The sequence below is a fragment of the Gekko japonicus genome, unplaced genomic scaffold (assembly GCF_001447785.1).
Source record: "Gekko japonicus isolate JY-2015 unplaced genomic scaffold, Gekko_japonicus_V1.1 scaffold183, whole genome shotgun sequence".
NCBI classification, from domain to species: Eukaryota; Metazoa; Chordata; class Lepidosauria; order Squamata; family Gekkonidae; genus Gekko; species Gekko japonicus.
In genome coordinates, this window is record NW_015175361.1 from 477,399 (window position 1) to 487,275 (window position 9,877).

The following is a 9,877-nucleotide window of genomic DNA, read 5'->3' on the forward strand; positions in this document are numbered from 1 at the left end:
ATGACTGAGACTCTAGGATATCCTGGGGCCAGCAAGCTATCCCTAGAGATATGGTTCCCAGCTGTTGTCATAGTCTTAAGTGCCCCCACCTTTATCAGTTAAATCTTCAATGAGATTAGCACAATTGCACAGCCTTCCTCCAGCTGTTCTGTATTCATGTCTCATCACAGAGAGTTTTATGGTGGCAACTGTGCCAGTCAATGGATAGAAGAAGAAAACCTAGTTGCCTGCTAGAATTTATCAGAGTGACTGAATTTAGACAGCTGCACAAATTGTAATCAATTAGAACAAAATTAACTTACGTTGAAAGCCTTTACTTTTTTTAAAAAAATAAACTTTTGCTGTTTGTACTGCTGTACAATATAAGACTTCTGTCCAAACTCTGTTTTGTAAATGAAAACAAAATTGGAAGAGAGCAAGTTGTCCCATTTTCAAGCACTGCAATTGATAGTTTTATACTAAAGTGATCCCCATATATTGCTAGTGTGGATAATACCAGGCAGATGTATATGACTGAATATACTCAGTATCACAGGTACCTATTCTACACTGATCTGGTGAACATCAACTACAACCATATCTGGTGAACATCAACTACATCCTAAGTTGGTATATCAAAATTTTTCACATATATGTTCACCAGCATATATTATGAATAACAAAATTACATATAAATGCTGAATAAGTTGCCCAGTAGAGTATAAACTGTTTCATTTGAGAGTCTTGCTCTTCATACTTTCTTCTTTCCATTCTCGCAAACTCTTCTTAAAAGCAGATTTGGCTTATGATGTTTGGTTTTCAATTTATTTTTCAGTCTCCCATATTCAGTCTGCCAAATAAATAATTTTTATTTATAGACAAGACCAAAAGGGGGGGTGGGACCAACTCAACACAGGAAAGGTAACTAAAGAGGTTAGGGCAAAAACAATAATTATAGCTAGACAAGCAGTGCTAATATAAAAATATACATGTAAAATATATTGTATATTTTTATATTTGCACTGTGTGTTTAGCTATATTTGATTACTGCTTTCACCCTAACCTCTTTGGTTACCTTAACTTTATTTCTACCTCACTCTTCTCCACCATGTAGACTCACAGGACCTTACAAGATTGTTCTCCCTTCCTCCATTTTACCCTCACAACAAAGACCCTGTAAGATAGATAGGTCATGCCGAGAGAGAGTCACTAAGCTTTCATGGGAGAACAGGGATTCGAACCTGAGTCTTTCAGAGCCCAGCCCAACACCATGGCCACCACTATATCATGCTGGTTCTCTATTAGTACCTCGTTTATATTTGCAACTTATCTAGTCCATCAGTAGCCTAAGTAACTTTATGATACTAAAAGGAAGTTCCAAATACAAAACATAGAATTCATAAAAACTGAGTCCTAATGACTCACGTCATAGTTCCTTCAGGACTCAGAAGTTCAATAAACGAGGCCTGGACCAATGTTTATTTGTACTGACAATATATACAAAGTAACTCAAAATAGCCCATACTATTAATAATCTGATTTTAATTTAGCATCTGGTTAGTAAAGATGGGGGGGAAACCTTTATTAACTTGTTGTGGTAACTGAGTCTCCAGTTCTATCTGTGACCTGAATGACTGCAAGCAGCAAACACCACCTTGGGAAATGTCCTGTGTGTTTTGTAATGATGCCATGCCACTTCCAAGTTAACGAACGAGACCCTAACTTCTTGCATCTTAAAAAGAACAACGATGTGAGAAAACACCCCTGATTATAACCAGCAGCTTTGGCAAAATTCTCTTGCATCTCTTCAGGCGATATCACTTTTCTATTCCACCTTTAGGACATACATACAACATTAGAAAAAGGAAATTCTCTAACTACTCTTCAACTAATACTAGCAATAAAACAATGACTGTATCAGTCAGAAAAAGAAACAGTTTCTTATGACTCTCTCTGTAACTCCTTCTGTAACACTTTGCAAAACCTGGCTAACAAAGGCACTTCTAAACTTCGTGTTGTCAAGAACATGCATAAAAATGGGATTTCGGCTTTACTTACCTAGAGCTTTTCTAAAAACCCCAAGATCTCCCCCTGAATTTACAACGTCCTTCACTGCCTTTTACTCCTCCTCTGTGTACGGATCCCCCTTCTCCCTGCATCACATGAAAGTGTTCTATTAATGTGAATTGGCTTAGGTTTCAGAACACTATGCCTAGCAGTGAAGTGTAAGGAATCTGACCCCGGGAGCTCTAAGCTGCAACATGTCATTTTGCTAGAAGAGTTCTGAGCTCCTGGATGAGAAAATAGTATAAAGGAAACGCAAAACACACCCTCACAGGTGCTGCAAGCTTGGTGCAGAATGTTTTATTTCTTTATTACTAAATCCAACATGGGAGGAAAAGCCACACTATGGGATTTTTTAAATTCTCTGTACTGCTGACTTCAATCTTACATTGAAAAGTGGAACTCCTCTCTGCCTGATCAGCAGGTAGGTAGGACCACACTTCAAATCAGTCCGGGAACATTAAGGCTGGAATCTCACAATCACTTATTTCCTAGTTAATGTGCATAGGACTGGGCTGAAAAAAATTGCAAGATTGCCTTTTTCATTGCTACCTCTTCATCCCTACCTCTCTCACACACTCTTCCCTTTGGAAAAACAGCAATTCCTGAAGTGATTTCACTAATCCCCACTAATAATAATAATTATTATTGTATGGCATTGTGTGTAGAATAGCCAGGAAATCCTAAGATTGTCTGGCAGCCAGAAGTTGTAGCTCCTTAGCATTATGCACCACTAAGTGGCAAGCTGGACTTGTTTTTAAGGCAAGAGGTGGTTTGCTACTGCCTGCCACTATGTCATACCCCTGGCATTCCTTGGAGGTCGCTCTTCCAAATACTAGTTAAGGCCGACCTTACTTAGCTTCTGAGATATGACATTATTGGGATAGCCTAGGCTATCCAGGTCAGGACATTTCTCCTCTTTTCCATGAAAGGACACATACCCCACATCAGAGAAACAAAAATAGGAAGAGAAACAACTTCCATTTTTAAGACTATATAAAGAACGCAGATTTTTTTTCCCAGTGAGGCACTGTTGAGTAGCTTTGACATTCCCATGATTTCTGTCAATTTGATGTATGCCCTGTAATAATCCCTGGTCAAACCAACTTTTCAGGTTCTTGTAAGTACTGCAAGCAGCATCTGGAAGCTATGCATAGTGAGCAATTTCTGCATAGCAATGGGTGCAATTTCTGGCTTATTTTCCATCATCTCACAAAACCAAACAAGGACCCACGGTAAGTAGGGAAACCAACATACAACAAGTACCGTGCACAGATGATTATAACATATCATAAATAATTTTATATTTTTGAACAACATTTTTACAATAATTTCTACATATATAATTAATCATCTTAATCACAATTCACAACATAAGAGATATCAAAAATATCAAATATCATCTCCAAGAATCTCAAAAGCTATTGTCCAACCTTATAATTAATAATAGTCCTTCTCTGTTAAATAAAAGTTTCAAAAGGGAGGACTCCTTAAAGTCTCTTTATAAAATGTGCTCTGTCTTCCTCCAACAGAGGTCCAGATATCCTTCTGTTTCAGAATCTTCCTCAGGGAGTTCAACAACAATTTTCAGCACAAGGTTGCCACATACCAAAGTTTTAATCCAAAGTTCTCTTTCAATGAACACTGCAAAAAAACTTTTTTATGAGCTACAAGCCTCCTCCAAATTGAAAAGCACGTACTTTTCCATCATGGCAGTAGCCTTCTCCCCACCACAATCTACTCTTTGCAGCTTATAACAAATATAAAGGAGGAGCAGACAGGGGGGGCGGGGCAGGAAAGGCCACTCTTTCATTCCTACTGTAGTCTCTTCTCATCCCCAGAACTAGTCCAAGACATTCTGTGATTTTAAGAATGCATAGGCCACTCAGTAATTTTAAATATTGTGTATTTCCTAAAACTTATCAGATTCATGTACATTGTTGTAACTGATCTCGGGCTGGTCACGAACCGTAATAATAAATTTGATTGTCCAAGACATTTTGATGGATGAAGTACAAAATACAAATGGTTCCTTTCCCACAACAGTAAAAATTTAATAATACATGTAATAGCTGATAATTTGCTGCCTTTTGATGGTGCCCCAAATCTGCTGCCGGTATCTGCTTCTGACAGCTTTGCACTTCCTCACAAATCAATGTAGTTTTATGAAACTGACTAGACTCGCATCTGTGCCCATCAATCCTCTGAAACTGCACGAGGACTTTCCTCAATGAAGTCACCTTCTGCTGGGTCAGACCTTTGTTCTGTCAAAGTCACTACTGTCTGCTACGCCTGTTAGTGACTTTCTAGAGTCAAGTGGCAGTCTTTCACATCTCCTACTACTTGATCCCTTTTTAAATTGGAGATGGTAGTGATTGAACCTGGGACCTTTTGCACATAAATGAGATACCTACCAAGGAGCCGTTTTCCCTTCTGCTGCTCAGAGCTTATCAGTGAGCAAGATTGGCCTGGGGCCCAGAACAGAACTTTGCAGAACTGACTAACTAGTAAGAAAGAACACCCCCCATCCCCCGACCAATACTGAAGATGTTCTATTGGCACAGCAAGTCATGATTATTTAGACCAGCAATTAATCTACTTTATTCCCTAAAAGTAAATGAATGAAATTAAACTAAGGATAAAGAAGAAAAAAGGGGGGAAAACCTGAACCTAAACGTAGAATTCAGAACCTAAAAAGGTTAGTCAGGAATAGAAAAGGGCCAACTCTAAAAATCTAATTATAAAATATACAAATATATATATATATGTGTGTTTATTCAACATAAATTAAAATAACAAACAAGAGCCCATTCATACCTCATATAAAACTATAAAAACATACAAGGGCTAATAAGATAGACCTAATAAGACCTATCTTATTAGGTCTATCTTATTAGCCCTTGTTGTTATTTTAATTTATGTTGAATAAACACACATATATATATTTGTATATTTTATAATTAGATTTTTAGAGTTGGCCCTTTTCTATTCCTGACTAACCTTTTTAGGTTCTGAAATTAAACTAAGCTATTATTATAAAGACAGGGAGCTAAGAACAAACAATCAAATTTAGGATGAGTTATCCGTTTAAAGATAAATCATTTGTATTTCTCCTTAGTTTGCAGAACAACATGATTGGTGTTTACCTGGCATCATTTTTTTCTCAGACTGAATGGCTCATAACAAGAGGAGTCATGCTTCTATTGACTTCTCAGTGTTCAACCAAGAGCACCAGCAAATATTTCCCCCAACCTTTTCAATGTCTTATTTTGTAATATGATAGACATTGATTGCTCCTGTCAGCTATCCATGCCCTTTCCAAGGCAAACATCTATGGACAATTCCATTTTTTGCCTGCTACTATGGACTGCAATATCAGCCAGATAAGAGGAAATTCTGGGGTAAAACCCCCTTTTTCTGTGTATTTTATTAATGTAGTTACAGGTCCCGTTCACACTGGCCGATTTGAGCCGGGAGCGGGACAGTTCGGGGCTGGATCAAACCGGCGCGATCACACCACAACATCTGGGAAGCGTCTTGCTTCCGTGGCCGAACTGTCCCTTCCCTGCAGAAATCCGCCTCAAACTGAACCACCTACTTAGGTGGTTCAATTGGAAGAGGCGCTTCTAACCGGGCGTTTGATCTAACCGGCGCGTCTTTGCGCCGGCACAACCCCGGCCCGGATCCGAACTGCGCATGCTCCGACATGCGCAGTTCGGCCGGCCCCCGGTTAGGGCCGTGTTTTCTCCCCGGCGTTTGATCCCACGGATCCCCCGGCCGCGCCGTGTCAACGTTGGCGCGGCTTTTAAAAGCCGCGCCTCAAGAGGCTTTTTTCCTGTCGTGTGGCAGGGGCCACAGAAGTACAGTTCTCTCCTTCCCAGGGGCTTAACTTTCAGTAAATGCTGTTAAATCCTAACTGCTGTTTGTCATTTTGAAACCTATAAAATCACACAATTCCCACCCCACACATGCAAAACCAGGAACCAATTATGATATTACTACTGTAAAAAAATTAAACGCTGATATTGTTGAAGGGTTAATTATGAAATCATAGCATTATGTAACCACATTTCTGAAAAAAAAATCACATCTCCAATTCTGATTGTGTGGTATAGTGGTTAGAGCATCAGACTAGGACTTGAGAGACCCAGGTGCAAATTCCCACTCTGTTATGGAAGGCTGCTGGGCGACCTCGGGCCAGTCACATATCCTCAACCAGACCTACCTCATGGAATTATGAGAACAGAATGGAGGACAGGAGAACTATGTAACCCACTTTGGGCCCCCATTGGTGAGAAAAGAAAGGTATATGGGGAGCAAGTAAATAGCAAGGGTGTTCCATGCCATCAGGGTTGGGCAGGGTCAGTACAACTTCCAGAGCCCCTCTTGGAGGCTTCAACAGGCCTCAGAATAGAGAGAAGTGATTAACAGCATCCTGGATCTTCCTCCTCTCTTTTTTACTTTTTTATTTCTCCACTGTACCCAGTTAACTAGCAAGAGACCTAACCTGTCCTCCCAGGCCTGACTCCCCAGCCCATATGAGGGACACTCCCTGGGGTATGTCCACCCCTTCCTCTTCCTGCCTCTCTAAAATTTGCCCCACCCTCCTGGGTTGATTGGCAGGAGCTGTTGCCCACTCAGGTGTGATTAGGCCAGGCTGGCCTCCAGCATCACCCTCCGTCTCCTTTAAATGGTTACCTAACCTCCCCTCACACCACCTGGTGCAGGCATATTAAGGTTCAGGGTCACTCCATGTGGTGGCTGTTCCTCCCTCACACAACCCTGCTGGGTTGGTTGTGGGAATGGTCTCTTGAACAGACTTGGATTCAACCGGCCTACCACCTGGAGGGCAGACTGTCCTGCTGCATTGACAAAGGTTATTAGGCCTACATGCCTAATAACCGTGGAAGCTTTTTTTTGGGGGGGTGGAGCCTGGGGGGGGAATGACCCTAATGATGCTGTGACTTGTCCCTTTGTCCTTCTGCCTCTTCCTGTTCCAGTGGAGAAATGGAGAAAGTGCCCCTTAGGTTTGCACAATTAGTGTATTAATAAATCAATTAATAAAAATACTTGCCTTCTGTTCCATGAAAGGAACTGAACAAGGTGGTAATTTCTGCATGCACGTGGGTGGGACTCTGAGTATGTCAGTGAATTGTATTTATATATTTTAGAGCCAGTTTGGTGTAGTGGTTAAGTGTGCGGACTCTAATCTGGGAGAACCGGGTTTGATTCCCCACTCCTCCACTTGCACCTGCTGATGTGACCTTGGGTCAGTCACAGCTCTCCTTGAAAAAGAGCAGTTTGTGTCAGAGTTCTCTCAGCCCCACCTACCTCACAGGGTGTCTGTTGTGGGGAGGGGAAGGGAAAGGAGTTTGAAAGCCGCTCTGAGACTCCAAGTGAAGGGTGGGGTATAAATCCAATCTCTTCCTCTTCTTCTTAAATGTGTCTTTCTCATTACATGCAACATATTGACTGGCTGGGGTTGAAGGCTCAACCACTTGACATGACATTTCGGGGACTTCCGGTGGGTGGATCGGCGATGGCGGTTGCTCTCCTCGATGTCCGAGGAGGCGACTAGCACACCCATGGCTTGGAGGGGTGCCATCTCAAGTGGCACCCCCACGGAGCCCTTGTGAAGGGTTCCAGGCCAGGGGGCTTTTGAGGGTTAGCCTCTTTGATGGCTTGATGCCAGAGAATAGAGGCTTCCCTTTGCCCCGATGGTCCAGCCGGCTGGGTGACCTTAGGGTACAAGCCAATCTAACCTGGACAAGCGCAGGAGATCGAGCGGAATAGCATATGAAGAGAGCGGGGTCAAGATATGATCAACAATGAACGTGAGTTCGAAATAAATGGACTATTTTACTAAAACGGAGTACCCCCCCCGTGGGAAAAGTGGTGCGTAAGGAGGGACGCCTCCTAAGCACATGAATGGACTAATGTAGCGAAGGGGGGAAATAAACAGCGAGTTTTTTCTGAGAGACTTACTTGAGTCCCGACAGTGAAACGATGAGTCTTTTGAGTCCTGGCATAGCGGTTTGGAAGTGTAAAGAAAGTGAAATATGACGGCTTCCCGAGGAAAGTTAAAACTGAAACCAGGCAGTCAGAGCCCAAGACCGGAAGAGGGAGCAGACGTCATGAAGTTACTAGCGGATATGCTGAAGCCGGTAATGGAGCAACTCGGTGGTACTAACCAGCAATTGGCCACACTTCGCTCTCCAGCAGCGCCAGCTAGCAGAAATGGAGAAGAAAGTGGAGCATGCAACTGTGAAAATTACAGAGATGGATATCGCAAATATGAAGATGAAGAAAAGAGTGACGGATGTGGAAACAGCACAAAAACTTCAGGAAACTCGTGTGTTACAGCTTCAAATGGAAAAAGCTAACATGACTCTCAGATTTCAGGGGGTGCCTGAAATGGAAAAAGAAGATTTAAAGAAAACTCTGCGAGAGATCATTGCTCCAGTAACAGGTATATCAGCGGATGAAATAGTAAAAGACATGGAGGCTGCCTATCGGGCATACTCTAATTATATCAGAAAAAATAACCTGCCTGGAGAGATTGTGGTGAGATTCGCAAGAAGACAGACCAGAGATGCGGTATTAAAGGCAACTTCGGCAAATCCACTGAAAATTTGGAATACAATCATAAAGACTTTAAAGGATATCCCATTTGAAATCCGTCAAAAGAGGAAAGGCTACAAGGAACTGATCTCATTTCTTCAAACGAATGGAATTCAGTACAGGTGGGCGATTCCTGAAGGTGTAATTTTTAAAGTCAACGATAAAAGAGAGAAGATTGACTCCATCTTTAAAGCTAAGGAATTTTTCAGACGTCAGCTTGGGCCGGAAGAAGAACTTAAAGATGAAGAATCCAAGTCAAGTGTCTCTGCTACTTCGAGAACAGACGAGGACTCTGTGGGGGAAGCGGGAGCGGGAGCAACGAAAACTGTGCATGACTTTAGAGATAGAAAACCGAAGTAAGGGCAGAAGGACTCTGTAAATTGCTCTTTGAAGTAAAGAAGATGCTCAAGAAGTACTCTCACAAAGATTAACTGATTAATATAGAAGATGTGTTAAACAAGAACTTCACAAGTATATTGTATCACTAACACTTATCTTACTAACATTTAGATTAACATGGAAAGGATCTACTCTTGGGTTTTTAGTTAGTGTGGGTATCTTTCCTTTATCCTTAGACGTAGTCCCACTTCCTTATTTTTCACTGTAGTTAATAGTATTATGAAAAATAATAAAAATACCCTCTCGGGGGTTTCAAAAAAAAAAAAAGACATGACATTCAACAGTACTGTAGGGTGGTGAAAGGAAAGCACAAGGCCCCACCCCCCCCCCCCCCGGATATCTGTGCACTTCCCCAACTCGACCTGCACAAGCAAGAATGTAGAGATGGCTCAAACCTCAGAAAAATCAACCCAAAGTCCTAGCAAAATGGAGTGAGAATTCACATTGCAGCAAAGTGGCAACTCACCTACAACCAGGGGCACAGAGCAATGTATGTCTGCCAGATTTACCATCCGTACAGTTCTTCTGATCTTGTACCAGCATCCAAGTTAGATTGGCCTTGCTTAATCACAACCTGAAGATCGAGGCTGCTCGCAACACGCATTGGTGCAATACTGGCGTCTTCACAAAAAATGTGGTGTGGCTTGTAATATGAACAGGTCGTGGGTGAATTGCCTGATTGACTATTACGTGCCATGCCTTCTTGTATTCTTGGTGGAGCACCTCTGATTTTGTCCAGCATTCCACTGCAGTCCCCTCAATGCCATCTCCACAGAGATTGTTTCAAAAATGTTAATATTCCTATGGGAAGACC

The 9,877-nt window shown here is 41.9% G+C and overlaps 1 protein-coding gene across 1 annotated transcript in view; it reads right to left on the bottom strand.

Annotated features, from left to right (window-relative positions):
• TACC2 (transforming, acidic coiled-coil containing protein 2) overlaps positions 1-2,104 on the bottom strand; it is a 210,737-nt gene extending 208,633 nt beyond the window's left edge. The window contains exon 1 of the mRNA XM_015425395.1: positions 2,038-2,104. The gene's annotated coding sequence lies outside the window, so the exon portion shown is untranslated. The remainder of the gene's footprint in view (positions 1-2,037) is intronic.
• Positions 2,105-9,877: the final 7,773 nt, after the last annotated feature.